The following is a 15,829-nucleotide window of genomic DNA, read 5'->3' as shown; positions in this document are numbered from 1 at the left end:
GCATGAATTCTATTCTACAATGTTCGAGAGTGTCCACTGTTGAAGATGCACATTAACCTAGGTGAACTACACAGGCTGTATAAAGCCTCTATAGTTTGTTTGATATAAAACAAAGAAGATGTGGTATGATTGCCAATGAGACAACTCTTCACCAGAGACCAAATGAGTAGAAGTTAACAACTTTAAGTCATTATAGCATTAAAGTTTGATTTATCTCGCTTGTCCAATTTGGCAATGTTACCTATTTCCTTCACTTGGTATCAGTTGTTGTCATCTGTCAATGTAATTCTATTAAAAATCTTCTTTAAAACAACAGAACCAATTTCAACCAAACTTGGCATGAAAGATCCTCAGGGATATGTGGTTTTGTGGCTGCAAACCAACTCGCATAGTCCTCATTGCTAAAGAAAGAACATGTAGATAAAATGCGATGGAATAATCTACTATATTAAAATTATTATGAAGAGAAAATCTAGCAGGGCCGTAATACTTGGAATGGCAGGATCTACAAACTTTCTATTTCTTCCAAAAATGAATGATCGACTTCTTTCAGAACAACATCTGACCTTTATACATAGAGAGAAAATTTAAACAGCTAACCCCATAAATTTATGAGTTGACATAATTGAAACTATAGATTGACAGCTGAAAACCCTAAAAGGACATTTTTTTGCGAATTTTGGCAATTATCTTCTAAAACAACAGAACTGGATGATAATCAACATAAGATCTACAAAAAGAAGGTCATCTATCTCAAGCTTGTCAACACTGGGGTTTCAAGATCGAACCCTGCACTTGGCCGTTACGTTTGACTCTAAAATTGCAGTTTTTATACGACCGCAAAAAAAATTTTTGTGGTCGTATATTGGTATGACGTTGGCATCGTCGTCCAGCGTCGTCGTCCGAAGACACATTAGTTTTCGCACTCTAACTTTAGTTTAAGTGAATGGATCTCATTGAAATTTTACCATAAGGTTCAATACCACAAAAGGAAGGTGGGGATTGATTTTGGGGGTTATGGTACTAACAGTTAAGGAATTAGGGGCCAAAAGGGGCCAAAAATAAGCATTTTTGTAACTTCCAGACATAACTTGTGTGTAAGTGTATGGATCTCTCTGACATTGTACCACAAGGTTCCATATCACAAAGGGAATGCTGGGATTGATTTTGGGGGTAATTGTCTCCAAATATTAGGAATTAGGGGCCAAAAAGGGGCAAAAAACAAGCATTTTTCTAGTTTCATGACAATAACTTGTTTGTAAGTGTATGGATCTTTATGAAATTGTACTACAAGGTTCCATATCACAAAGGGAATACTGGGATTGATTTTTGGGGTAATTTCCTCCAAATATTAGGAATTAGGGGCCAAAAAGGGGCAAAAAACAAGCATTTTTCTAGTTTCATGACAATAACTTGTTTGTAAGTGTATGGATCTTTATGAAATTGTACTACAAGGTTCCATATCACAAAGGGAAGGCTGGGATTGATTTTGGGGGTTTTCCCTAAAAATTTTAGTAGTTAGGGGCCATAAAAGGGCAAAAAAAACCATGCATTTTTCTAGTTTCAGGACAATAACTTGTGTGTAAGTGTATGGATCTTTATGAAATTGTACTGCAAGGTTCCATATCACAAAGGGAAAGCTGGAATTGAGTTTGGGGGTAATTGCCCTAAACGTTTAGGAATTTGGGGCCAAAAAACAAGCATTTTTCTAGTTTCCAGACAATAACTTGTGTTCAAGTGTATGAATCTCTCTGAAATTGTACTGCAAGGTACCATACCACAAAGGGAAAGCTGGGATTGAGTTTTGGGGCGATGAATCATAAGGGGGTTCAAAAAATTGGGGGGGGGGGGGGATTTTTTTTTTCCTTTTTTTTCTTTAACATTTTCCATTTTAAATTGGTTATTTCTGATTTATATATAAAAGCAAATAATAATGATATGGTTTGAATAGGCATACATGTGAACCTCCCGACGGGAGTACAATAATCCCGTTTTCAGGGGTCTCCTCCCCCCTCCCGTTGAAAAAATCCCGTGTATGAAATTTTTCATGAATGAAAAATTTCTGCCCAACATAACATCTCAGGCATCTGGTGTAACTGACATTACCTGAAGTTATATTTTACCTGTAAATCAATTAACATGCATAATTATATGGCTTCACTTGTCAGCTTGGGTGTCAAACATACTGGTAAGCAACGATTTTTACCTCAGGCTAACTGCCGTTGTGTAACAAAAACTGTGTATTTATTGGGTTACTTCCCTTGATTTATCCTGTTTTAAGTTACTTTCCTTTTAATAATGAAAATTTTTAAAAGAATATAAATAAAATATAAATTGAACAAATAATCATAAAAGGATGGTTATTAAATGATTTTAAATGTCTTAGGACAAATAAAAAAATAATAATTTGAAAATTATTTGAGGATTCTATACTTCCTTTTAAGGCTTAAATTGAAATTTATATAATAACTATGACCCTAACTTTACAGATAGAATGAATTTCTGAGTTTGCAAATAAAAACCATTTGCAAGAGAAAAAAAAAAACATAAAAACTATTTGCAGACAGCTAAACAAATGTTCTGATTGCAATGATTGTTTTATAGAATATGAAGTAAAAAATTTAAAGAACATACTGGAAAAAAACAATGTTAGATTGAACAGGTAGAATATAAAGATGGAGAAACTTTATAAATACAAGGGTACTATAAACATAATAAATTGGTTGGAAAGTTGAAGAAAACACACTTTAAAAGACCATTTTTACAGCACACGGTTACATTTACAACAAAATTAATGTCGATTAAAAACCTCCTGATCTGAGTTCTAATCTCCTGACCAAAATTTCCCAATCTCCTGATCTGAGTTTCACAGTCCATCACATGTATGAATAGGTAAATTGAAAATTTTTAAGTTCTTAGACCACTTTCATTCTGTGTCAGAAACCTATGCTGTGTCAAATATTTAATTACAATCCAAATTCAGTGCTGTATCAAGCTTGAATGTTGTGTCCATACTTGCCCCAACTGTTCAGGGTTCGACCTCTGCGGTCGTATCAAGCTGCGCCCCAGCGGAGCATTTTATTGTAACTTCCAGACATAACTTGTGTGTAAGTGTATGGATCTCTCTGACATTGTACCACAAGGTTCCATATCACAAAGGGAATGCTGGGATTGATTTTGGGGGTAATTGCCTCCAAATTTTAGGAATTAGGTGCCAAAAAGGGGCAAAAAACAAGCATTTTTCTAGTTTCATGACAATAACTTGTGTGTAAGTGTATGGATCTCTCTGACATTGTATCACAAGGTTCCATATCACAAAGGGAATGCTGGGATTGATTTTGGGGGTAATTGCCTCCAAATTTTAGGAATTGGGGGCCAAAAAGGGGCAAAAAGCAAGCAATTTTCTAGTTTCATGACAAGAACTTGTGTGTAAGTGTATGGATCTTTATGAAATTGTACTACAAGGTTCCATATCACAAAGGGAAAGCTGGAATTGAGTTTGGGGTAATTGCCCAAAAAGTTTAGGAATAAGGGGCCAAAAATAGGCATTTTTCTAATTTCCAGACAAAAACTTGTGTTCAAATGTATGGATCTCTCTGAAATTGTACTGCAAGGTACCATACCACAAAGGGAAGGCTGGGATTGATTTTGGGGGTAATTCCCTCAAAATTTTAGTAATAAGGGGCCATAAAAGGGCAAAAAAACAAGCATTTTTCTAGTTTCAGGACAATAACTTGTGTGTAAGTGTATGGATCTTTATAAAATTGTACTGCAAGGTTCCATATCACAAAGGGAAAGCTGGGTTTGAGTTTGGGGGTTATTGCCCTAAACGTTTAGGAATTTGGGGCCAAAAAACAAGCATTTTTCTAGTTTCCAGACAATAACTTGTGTTCAAGTGTATGGATCTCTCTGAAATTGTACTGCAAGGTACCATACCACAAAGGGAAAGCTGGGATTGAGTTTGGGGGTGATGAATCATAAGGGGGTTCAAAAAATTGGGGGGATTTTTTTCTTATTATTTTTCTTTAAAATTTTTCATTTTAAATTGGTTATTTCTGAATTATATATAAAAGCAAATAATAATGATATGGTTTGAATAGGTAAATTAAATTTTTTTAAGTTCTTAGACTTTCATTCTGTGTGAGAAACCTATGCTGTGTCAAATATTTAATTACAATCCAAATTCAGTGCTGTATCAAGCTTGAATGTTGTGTCCATACTTGCCCCAACGGTTCAGGGTTCGACCTCTGCGGTCGTATCAAGCTGCGCCCAGCGGAGCATTTTATTAATAAAGTTGGTCCAGTCAACTTGAAACTTAGTAAACATGTTCCCTATGATATGATCTTTCTAATTTTAATGCCAAATTAGAGTTTTGACCCCAATTTCACGGTCCACTGAACATAGAAAATGAAAGTTTCGAGTGGGGCATCCGTGCACTCTGGACACATTCTTGTTTATTTCTCCCAAGAACAGTACATATGATAAGCAAAACAATACATTACATGAATTATATTTAGGAACAAAGTATATAGTTATTATATATAATACCTTTGTCTCATCTGTTTCGTGAATGATTTTTTTTTATTTTCTTAAATAAATCAACACCAGTTATCCCCTCTTTGTAAAATTTTCTTGTCTGCTCAAGCCTAAACATTTTGCTAAAAAAGGCATATAAATAGGATTTGTAATTATTTTTGTCACATGTAAAAGAGTGACTTTCGTTTATTTATTTTCAAAAATTACAGTTTAATACTATTCTGTAGGATTTTATCTTGAAAATATACATATAAACATAGTAATATCCAGGCCTCTTTCATTTCACTTTACATAAGTCTGAATGAAGACTTGTTATGACCTAGATTTCTTTTTGTACAACCAAGTCTATTAATGCAATTCCCAAATATTACCAAAGTTTTTTACAATTGGTTTTGGACCAATGTGAAGTTTGAATACATTAACACAATCAGTTTTTTCATTGTTTTCTGTTGCTCAGTGCATGTAGTAACAAAGAGATTTTGTATCAACCTTATTGAAAAGGGCATGTGTGATAACAAAATCATGTCTCAGCTAATAAACCTGTTGCCAATTAAGAAAGTAAACTGGCGCATTTTTGTCCCAATTGTGTCGCCCTGTTGGGGACACAGCAATCCCTTCATCTGTCTGTCCATTCCGGTTATATAACCGCTTTGAGATGTACAATTCTTGCCAGATCTTTATCAAAGGTCTATATCAACAATGTCTCTGGAAATTTCAAAAGTCAGTGCCGATTTACTACTTTCAAGAGTTATGCCCTTTGTTAATATAAGTCAAATGGAAAATTTGCATTGTGAGCGCGCGCGCTCTCACATGTACATTTCTGGCCAGATTTTTATCAAAGGTTTATATCAGCACAGTCTCGGACAATTTCAAAAATCAGAGCCGATCTAATATTTGCAAAAGAGTTATACACCTTGGAAATATTAATTATATGGAAATTGCATTATAAGCGATCTCAAGCCTTTACTTCAACTTACTTGGTAAGATATTTATAAAAAAAGTACCCCCTCCAAAAAAAAACCCAGTTATTGCCCTTGGACAGATAAAATATGTTCAACACGAGGGACTTTAGAACTCTGTTCTTTTATATTTATCAATGTGAAACCTGATTTAGATTTTTTTTAGGGGTGAAAAGTTACTGAAAACTCAAAAAAAAAATCTTATAACACTTCAACCTAAATGAATTGTAGTTGTTTTCATGGTCTCAGGAAAGTTGACCTTTAGATGGATTAGCTCCTCATGTATTCAATACTTATGCATCCCTGGGTTTAGTTTTTATACGACCGCAAAAAAATTTGCGGTCGTATATTGGTATCACTTCGTCGTCGTCGTCAACGTCGTCCGAAGACATTTGGTTTCCGGACAATAACTTTAGTAAATGTAAATAGAAATCTATGAAATTTAAACACAAGGTTTATAACCACAAAAGGAAGGTTGGGATTGATTTTGGGGGTTATAGTCCCAACAGTTTAGGAATAAAAAATGGGGTCCAAATAAGCATTTTTCTAGTTTCCAGACAATAACTTGTGGAACGGTGTATGGATCTCTCTTAAATTATACCACAAGTTTCCATTCCACAAAGGGATGGTTAGGATTGGCTTTGGGAGGTTATGGCTCAAAACATTTAGGAATTAGGGGCAAAAAAGGGGGAAAACAAGGGTTTTCTGGTTAATGGACAATTAAAAAAAAGTACAATGTTATGTTTGGATTACCTCCCTTACACTGCTTTTAATTTATGTATAAAGAAATGTTGTATTGTCTTGAGGTGATTAGCTGTCAATTTATTTTTAGAAGTTACTATTTAAAAATGCTGATTAAGGAATATTAATTTTAGCCATGATTATGTATGTCATTTTCTATTTGAAGACTTTTATGATGTATTTAAATGGGTAATGATGGTTGCAAACTCCATTGGAAATTTGAATTGAGATTATGACCATATCTTAAGAGAAAGATTTTTTTTGTTGGAAAAAGAGGGGGGGGGGGAAGGGGGGGGGGTTAAAAAAAAATTGGGGGGGGGACAATTTTTTCTCATTTCCGATTTCAGACTTTAAAAAGAAAATTTCTTCAAATATTTTTATTTTTGCAAAAAAAGGGGGGGGGGGGTCAATTCGCAGCATAGTGTATTGCACAAAAGCAAAAAATTGAATATAAATTCAAATAATATAACCAATTCTAAGTTCTTTGACTACAGTTATTCTGTGTCAGAAACCTATTATGTGTCAAATATTTAATTACAATCCAAATTCAGACCTGTATCAAGCGCGAATATTGTGTTCATTTTTGCCCCAACTGTTCAGGGTTGGACCTCTGCGGTCGTATCCAGCTGCGCTCGGCGAAGCAATTTATTGGTATTAATATTGATTTTGTTATCAGTAAATTAAAACCAAACTAAAAATCATTTTTATATACAACTGAACATTCATGGCTCTACAATCTGTCGATACCTGTATTTTGGCATTGCACAAGGTCATATTTTTCTCTGACTGCTAATGACGTCTTTACACTAAATGCATTGGATGTTGGATGTGTACTGATTGATTTGATTTTGATTTTTTGGTGTTTTAACGCCACTTTTAAGCACCGCGTTTGGGCTATTTCGTGGCTGCCAGTTTTTATTGGTGGAGGAAGCCGGAGAAAACCACCGACCTTCGATAGGAAAATTGACAATCCTAGTCAATTAAGATTGGAGTCGAGTGCACCCGCACGAGCGGGGTTCGAACTCACAACCTCAGTGTTGACTGGCTAGTGATTACAGTAGTAATTACTTAGACCACCCGGCCACCGAGGCCCCCTGTACTGATTGACATTTTAGGCTTAGATGCATGATTTTTGTATTAGTTGTTATTGGCTTTGAACTATAGCTGTCAGTAACTGCGAGTACTCTCAGATCTGTACTTAGTGTCTTTTGTTGTGGGGTTATATAAGTACCCTGCCACGTCCACACTGTGTTTTTGTTCGGTGTATGTCTGCTTTGTATCTATCTGATGAGTTAAGCTCTTTTCAACTGATTTTTATACGACCGCAAATTTATTTGCGTTCGTATTATGTTATGGTGTTGTCTGCGTCTGAAGACATTTTGGTTCGCAGATAATAACTTGAGTATAAGTTCATGGATCTCTATAAAATTTAAGCACAAGGTTCCACACCACTAAAGGATGGTTGTTTTGGGGGTTATTGTCCTGGCGGTTTTATAATAAGGGGCCAAAAAAGGACAGTTTTAATGCCTCCCCCCCCCCTTTATCCGCTCATGGGTATGGGTTTTACTCATTGTTGAAGGCCGTACGGTGACCTATAGTTGTTAATGTCTGTGTCATTTGGTCTCTTGTGGAGAGTTGTCTCATTGGCAATCATACCCTATCTTCTTATTTTTATATGTAATAGGAAGAGAGAAATTGTTAACAAACAAAACATTCACAGCAAAATGAGATCGACATTTAGGTCAACACTGAGATTAATATAACACATGTATTATAGTTATCTCAGGTCAACATAACCGAAATTTCAATCTACTCCTGGCCCTTTGTTATCAATTACCATTACATGACATTCATCGTCTTCCCGCTTCCATTAAACTTTAAACTAAACTTTAATATATATATAAACAAATATTTGTATAAAGGCTGCAAAGGCAATTGAACGTACTAAGGCGGATAGAGAAACATTTAAACCGTCTTGGAAAAACCAACCATTTGTCATTCTTTTATGATGTCAAATTTTATTTACTGTCCGCTTACTTGGCATTTTTGTGGGGAACAAGATATTAAGAAAATTCAGATACGCGATCTTCGTTTTGTTCATAATAATTTCGAAACCACATATGAAAATTTATTGGAAAAATCAAAATTACCGTCACTTAAAATTAGAATAATGAGAACAATTCCATTGGAGACCTGTAAAATAATAAATAAGAAAAGTCCTGTTTTTGTGCAACACCTTATTGTATTAAAGAATGTATATACAGTTCGTATAATTTTAGATATTCGAACTGTGCAGACATACCAAGACCTAGAAATACAAAGTACGGTAAGAATTCTTTCAGGTATGAGACTTTGGAATACACTGCCAAATTTGATCAGTTTAAAAATTACATTTCTAGCTGGTGTGGCGGACAAATTTGATTCTGCAGTGCCTGTCAATACCAAATTCTGCTGTCTCATGGATGAATTATATTCCTGCTTGCTGCCTTTTCTTCTTTACATTTTGCTACCTGCTTTATTATATATATGCTTTTGGCTACTTTCCTTTCTATATATGCTAGCTATTAATAGTGCTTCTTCTTGTTATGTATTTAAAAATTTGTCCATAACCTCATTGCTTTGTTTAAATTGTTATCTATGTGCTTATGTGACAGTTTTAAAAGTTCTTCTGACACATGTTTTGTTTTGACTTAATCTGATGATACTTATGTGTATTTATCTTATTTAAAATCATATGTGCAAATGCTTATTGTTGTTTGTAAATATATGCCGACTCTAAATAAAATTTACTTACTTACTTACTTTCTCTAGATAAAATTTACTTTCATTAACTTTTACAAAACTTCTCTGAAACTTTTGGGCCAAATTATTGAACCAAACTTAGGCACACTCATCCTTGGGGTATTTATAGTTTTAAAAGAATGTTTTTGTGATCTTACCAGCCAATTAACGGCAACTAATTTTCATGAAAACTGTAAAACGATTTTTACCTTTTTCTGGGGCGTTTTTGCTTATTATCTTGAAAAAAACTATAATAGATAGAGAGAACATTTAAGAAACAAATTTGATCGGCAAGACAAAAGTAATAATTCAAATACATGGCGGAACGACTTAGCGTTATTGCCCTTTACTTTATGCTATTTGTTTACAGTTTTGCCTATTATTTTGAAAACTATAATAGATAGAGAGAAATTAAAACAGCAAAAACGATCAACAAGGCATGATCTATAAATATGTCGATATTGCTGAAATCTTTGGTAAACTTTCTTATAGGAATTGGTTCCCTTAAATGACAATGTTAACCCAGTATTTGCGTTTTTATACGCCCGTTTACGGGACGTATTATGGTATACCGTTGACCGTCTGTCCGTCTGTCCGTTCGTCGTCAACATGTCGGACATTAATTCAAAAACGCTTTAACCAATATGCATGAAACTTTGGTGAATTGTTTATATCTATTGACGTGAGCTCCCTTTTGTTTTTTTTATAAATTTCGGATTTAACGTTTCCGAGTTTTGGGGTTGTATTCATTAAAAAAGGGGGGATTTCCCAGTTTTCGGACAATAACTCAAAAACAATTTCACCAATTTGCATGAAACTTTTGTGAATTGTTTATATCTATTGAAGTGAGCTCCCTTTTGTTTTTTTTATAAATTTCGGATTTACCGTTTCTGAGTTTGGGGGTTTTATTCATTAAAAAAGGGGGATTTTCAAGTTTTCGGACAATAACTCAAAAACAATTTCACCAATTTGCAAGAAACTTTGATGAATTGTTTATCTCTATCGACATGAGCTCCCTTTTGATTTTTATAAATTTTAGACTATACGTTTCCGATTTATGGGGTTTTATTCATTACAAAAAGGGGGATTTTCCAGTTTTCGGACAATAACTCAAAAATGCTTTCAGCATTTTTTATGAAACTTTGGTAAATTCTTTATATCTATTTTTGTAAGCTCCCTTTTGATTTTTATAAATTTTCTAATTTAGGTTTCCGAGTTATCAGATTTTATTTGTTTATAGTCTGACAACAGATTTACTAAGCATTGGGCAACAGCACAGTGTATTGAACAACAGCAAGAAATCTTTAATTGAATATAAATTCAATTCATATAACCAACTTCAAGTTCTTTGACTACATTTATTCAGAAACCTATAATATGTCAAATATTTGATTACAATCCAAATTCAGACCTGTATCAAGCTTGAATATTGTGTCCATTTTTGCCCCAACTGTTCAGGGTTGGACCTCTGCGGTCGTATCCAGCTGCGCTTAGCGAAGCAGTTTATTTCTATTATCGTGAAAACTATAAAAGACAGATTAAAAATTTCAAAATTGAAAATTATCAACGAGACAAGATCTGCTATTAGGGGAGCATAGATGGAATTGTCAGTTGTCTTCTTATAGGAGTTATTACCCATAAACGACAATTTTTACCCTTGTTGCGTTTTGGGCAAAAGCTAAAGAGAAAAACTCTAAACAGAAAAATGATCAGCAATACAAGATCAACAAAAAAAGAGATTTTTCATGATGTATATTCTTGTCTAAAATGTTGGAGATACACATATGTCTAGGTGAGCGACACGGGCTCTTTAGAGATTAAAATTGTCAACAAAAATTGTGTTTGTATTTTTAACATTTTGGATAATTACGCCCCTCTTTCTGCAGAACCTGCACCATGGCACCGGATATAAATACATTTATATCTAAACCCTCTGCTTAAAGGATATCTAATACAAGCGATTTCTGTCTTATAAATATCCACCTATATTTATACCGTTAAAAATAATGTGTGCAAGTTATGTCACTCGTAAGTCATTGCTAGCTACTGTGTTTCATAGGAATACACGCTCCTTTTGCTTTCTGAGCATTGAAAACAAATTTTGTTTCGACTTGGTAAGATAAAAAAGACTAAATTTGATTTGATTGTAGTTTGAAAAAGAAATGAATATGTGTCCATCTGTTCAAAAAGAAATTTTGAAACCAATATAAAAAAAATCTACTCCCTTTTGAGGTTAAATGGTTCCCCAAGTCTACCAGAAGAGATAGGTTAAATGGTTCCCCAAGTCTACCAGAAGAGATGTATTGGATTATTTGTTTAGGTTTAGAACCACCGCTTATTCGTACAAGAAAGTAGTATATATTTTAAACAAAAATAGTTCCTACGCATACTAAGTAACTGTAACTTTGTCAATAAGTAAGATATTTGAGTAATTTCATATATCACATACAAAGTGTTATTAAATAAAATGTTAAGTTATTGTGTTTGCTGATGAGCAATTCAATTTCTTAAATTCAATCATCATAAATAAAACAATCTCGTGCATTAAATGATATCTTCAAAACAATACTAACGATTGCGTTACGTATATATACCAACTGTACCTGATAGTAAGCAATTCAGGAAGCATCTACTATGCAATAAGAGAGATATTGATTTTTTTTTACCATAAGTCAGGATAAGGTAAAGTTTTGGCATAAAATGACTGTCACTAGGATGTATTCTTCTGAGGTTTCAGTCTCGTTGAAATCTCGTTTGGGAATTATTTCCAAAACATGTGATACAAGTGGAAAATATCAATGAACATAAAAACTATTATAATCAAACTAAACTCTGTGAAAAATTGTGTACTTTCAATAAGTAGTTTTTGAGTAATAAAATTTTCAAATTTTATAACCAATCTGGTAAGGGTCATCAGCCAAAATGTTGCGAAAATAGGTGAGGGTACAAAGAAATGATTTTACCAAAAATATGTACATCCCATATAAATTTTTTCTTTTCAAAATTCTTAGATATGTATTTTTTCAATCATTTATAACAAAGAAGTTGAAATAGCATGCTTTTTGTTCTAAAAAAGGAAAAAAATCCCAAATTTACAAAATTAACAGCATGGTCAATTTGACCCGAAAAAGCAACAAAATTTTATAAAACTTTCTAATATTAACACCAACCTATAGTTCTTTTTAGCGAAATTTATTCAAATTGGTCCACTTCATCTTTATTGAAAGTATGAAAAAAAGTTTAATTGTAAAATTGTGATTTTTCTTGATATTAGCTCAAAAATGGGTAAAAATTGATGAAAAATGGGAAAATCATAAAAATGGGTACTTTCAAATGGCTGTAGCAAAAATAGAAATGCACCACCATATGATTTTTTCTTCATCAGTTACTTTCTTACAGTCATATAAACCAAAAAATCAGGTTAAGAAAAAAATTGTTTGGCTCCTCAGAGGTGTACATCCTTAAGACGAAATAGCTATGAATGCATGAAATTGTAGAATTTAACATTGAAAGCAATGCGACTATGCATTAGTGGTTTTATTTCTTTAGAAACTTAAAATAATACTTAGTAGTACTTTACATACACACTATAAATAATATTCTAACACTTATTTACCTGATTGACAAAAATATGCTACATAGTTTTAGATTTACACCTATGTGTAGAAACTATTTTGTTTTAAATATGTACTACTTTCCAGTATGTTCTTTTTTGATCGGGCCCGATAAGATGTTGTTACATCTTACAAAGTCTATCCAAATTTATTATTATTGCCAAGAATTCCGCTCCAGCAATAAAAGCGCTGTTCCTTTGCTTATTGTGTGTTTTTTGCTGAGCATGTACTGATTTTGTGTCATGGATGGATACCCCATTTCCTTTGTTTTTCTATTATAAGAATATAGATATTGGATTTTCAGCAAAAGTTTTCGGCAGCCTGAAGTATTCCTTTTTATTTTGCAATCAGCCACTGGCAAGTATTATACCTATAACAGGTACACAAATAATTTTTTGCTTTATTTGTACTTGTACAAATAGAGTCTCCTATTACCCCGCTCTCTACGATGAGCAAATGCGGTAAAGTGGATATTTATTTTTGGGTAACTGTTCATTTTTGGGCTCTCTTGGCGGTCCGCGTTTAAACTCTGTCGAATTCTTCGAAAATTCAGAGACAATGATTTGGATTAAACAAGTGTCGGATGTGAATTGCAGGAAAAAAAAACAATATATGTACATTAACGGAAATATAAAATATATTTGTACTCGCTACGAAACAGGAGAAAAGCTCGACGAGCCTCGCTTTTCTTCCTGTTTCTAAAGCTCGTACAAATATTTATTTTTATTTTCCGGCAATGTACATATATTGTATATTTATACGACCGCGGTCGTATGTTATGACGTTATCAGCGTCGTCGTTAATTGTTGTCGTCGTCGTCCGAAGATATTTGGTTTCCAAATGAAGAAGAGTATGGATTTCTATAAAATTGTACCACAAGGTTCCATACCACAAAATGAAGGCTGGGATTGATTATGGGGGTTATTGTCCTAACTGTTTGGGAATTAGTGGCCAAAAATGTCTAAAAACAAGCATGTTTCATGTTCCAGGACAATAACTTGTGTATACGTGTATAGATCTCTATGAAAATGAACCATACGCTTCCATATCTCATAAGGACGGTTTGAATTGATTTTGGGGGTTATGGCCCAAACCGTTTAGGAATTAGAGGCCTAAAAAAATGGACAAACAAACTAGGATTTTCTGGTTTCCGGACAATAACTTGTGTATAAGTGTATTGATCTCTATGAAATTCCATGCCAAAAAAGGAAGTTTGGGATTGATTTTGTGGGTTATGGCACTAAGGAAAAAGGGGCTAAAAACAATACTTTTCTAATACTTTGTATAAATTGCTTATTTCTTGACCAATTTCAATGTAGTTTAATTCAAAGTCTTGAATTCTTTCGGTTCTTTAATATGCTGAATCAAACCGTGTATTTAGATTTTGGATTTTGGGCACCGTTTTTGAATTGGTCCACATTGGGGTCCAAAGGGTCTAAATTAAACTTTGTTTGATTTCATCAAAAATTGAATTATTGCGGTTCTTTGATATGCCGAATCAAATCGTGTATTTAGAATTTTTATATTAGGGCCTGTTTTCAAATTGGTCCAAATTAAGGTCCAAAGGGTCCAAAATTAAACATTGTTTGATTTAAAAAAAATAAATTACTGGTGTTCTTTGATATGCTGAATCTAACCGTGTATTTAGATTTTGGATTTTGGGACCGGTTTTTAATTGGTTCACATTTAAGGTTCAAAGGGTTCAAAATTAAACTTAGTTTGAATTTAACAAAAAATGAATTCCATAATTTCTTTGATATGGTGAATCGAAAAATGCATTTAGCTTTTTGGTTTTGGGCCCAGTTTTCAAGTTGGATTTCAACAAAAAAATGAATATATGGGGTTCTTTGATATGCTGAATCTCGCCGTATATTTAGATTTAGGATTTTGGGTCCCGTAATAACATTGTTCCACGTTGAGGTCCAAAGGGTCCAAAATTAAACTATGTTTGATAAAATTGAATTCTTAGGGTCATTTGATGAGCTGATTCTTATCATGTATTTAAATTTGGATATTGGACCATAATAGATAAATGTCCTATTTCAAATTTTTAAGTTCTTAGACCACATTCATTCCGTGTCAGGAACTGTGCTATGTCAAATAATTAATCAAAATCCAAATTCAGAGCTGTATTGCACAATTAAAAGAAATTGTAAGTTCGAGTCATTGTTTAAAATAGATTCAGCTTCAAATCTAATTTTTAGAGAAGAAATTATGTATATATATATATAGCATGTTCATTATTAAATATTTTGAAAAAAAATTACAGGCAAGATTTATAGATTTTTAAAGACATTGTATTAATGAGGAATGATATTTTGGAAACTGTTTATTTACATTTTTTTTTATGCCCTCGCCGTAGCGGAGGGGGCATTAAGTTTTACCCTTGTCCGTCTGTATGTCCGTACGTACGTACGTCCCAAATTTGGGTTTCGTTCTCTAACTTTAGTTTGCTTCAACCAAATATTATGAAACTTATACACAATGCTTATTACCACAAAACACAGATTAGCTTTGAATTTTGATGGCATCACTTTAACCGTTCTAGAGTTATGTCCCTTTACAAATGGAAAAAATGCTGAATTTTTCGTTTCCGTTCTTTAACTTTAGTTTGCCTCAACTAAATGTTATGAAACTTATACACAATGCTTATAACCACAAAACACAGATCAGGTTTGAATTTTGGTGGCGTCACCTTTGCCGTTGTAGAGTTATGCTCCTCTACAAATGGAAAAATGCTGAATTTTTCGTTTCCATTCTCTTACTTTAGTTTGCCTCAACCAAATGTTATGAAACTTATACACAATGCTAATTACCACAAAACACAGATCAAGTTCGAATTTTGGTGGCGTCACTTTTGCTGTTCTAGTGTTATGCTCCTCTACAAATGGAAAAATTGCTGAATTTTTCGTTTCCGTTCTCTCTTACTTTAGTTTGCCTCAACCAAATGTTATGAATCGTATACAGAATGCTTATTACCACAAAACTGAGATCAAGTACAAATTTGGGTAGCGTCACTTTTACAGTTCTTGAGTTATATCCCTTTATAACATTATATGCAAGCGGGGGCATCATCTGTGTCCTATGGACATATTCCCCATTTATTTGTAAATTTTTTGAAGAACTTAGTGGTAGGTTTGTTTGTTATTCTGTTTAAATTCATTTTCAGAATGCTATATATAAAAAAGAAGATGTGGT

General features: G+C 33.4%; 1 long non-coding RNA gene across 1 annotated transcript in view; it reads right to left on the bottom strand.

The window, feature by feature from the left end:
• The window catches only part of LOC127728368 (uncharacterized), a 242,517-nt gene that overhangs the window by 49,157 nt on the left and 177,531 nt on the right, over positions 1–15,829 (bottom strand). The gene's annotated exons all lie outside the window — the stretch shown is intronic.

This window comes from Mytilus californianus, unplaced genomic scaffold, assembly GCF_021869535.1.
Source record: "Mytilus californianus isolate M0D057914Y unplaced genomic scaffold, xbMytCali1.0.p SCAF_2, whole genome shotgun sequence".
In the NCBI taxonomy this organism is placed as follows: domain Eukaryota; kingdom Metazoa; phylum Mollusca; class Bivalvia; order Mytilida; family Mytilidae; genus Mytilus; species Mytilus californianus.
This window is presented reverse-complemented; position numbering and strand designations above follow the sequence as displayed.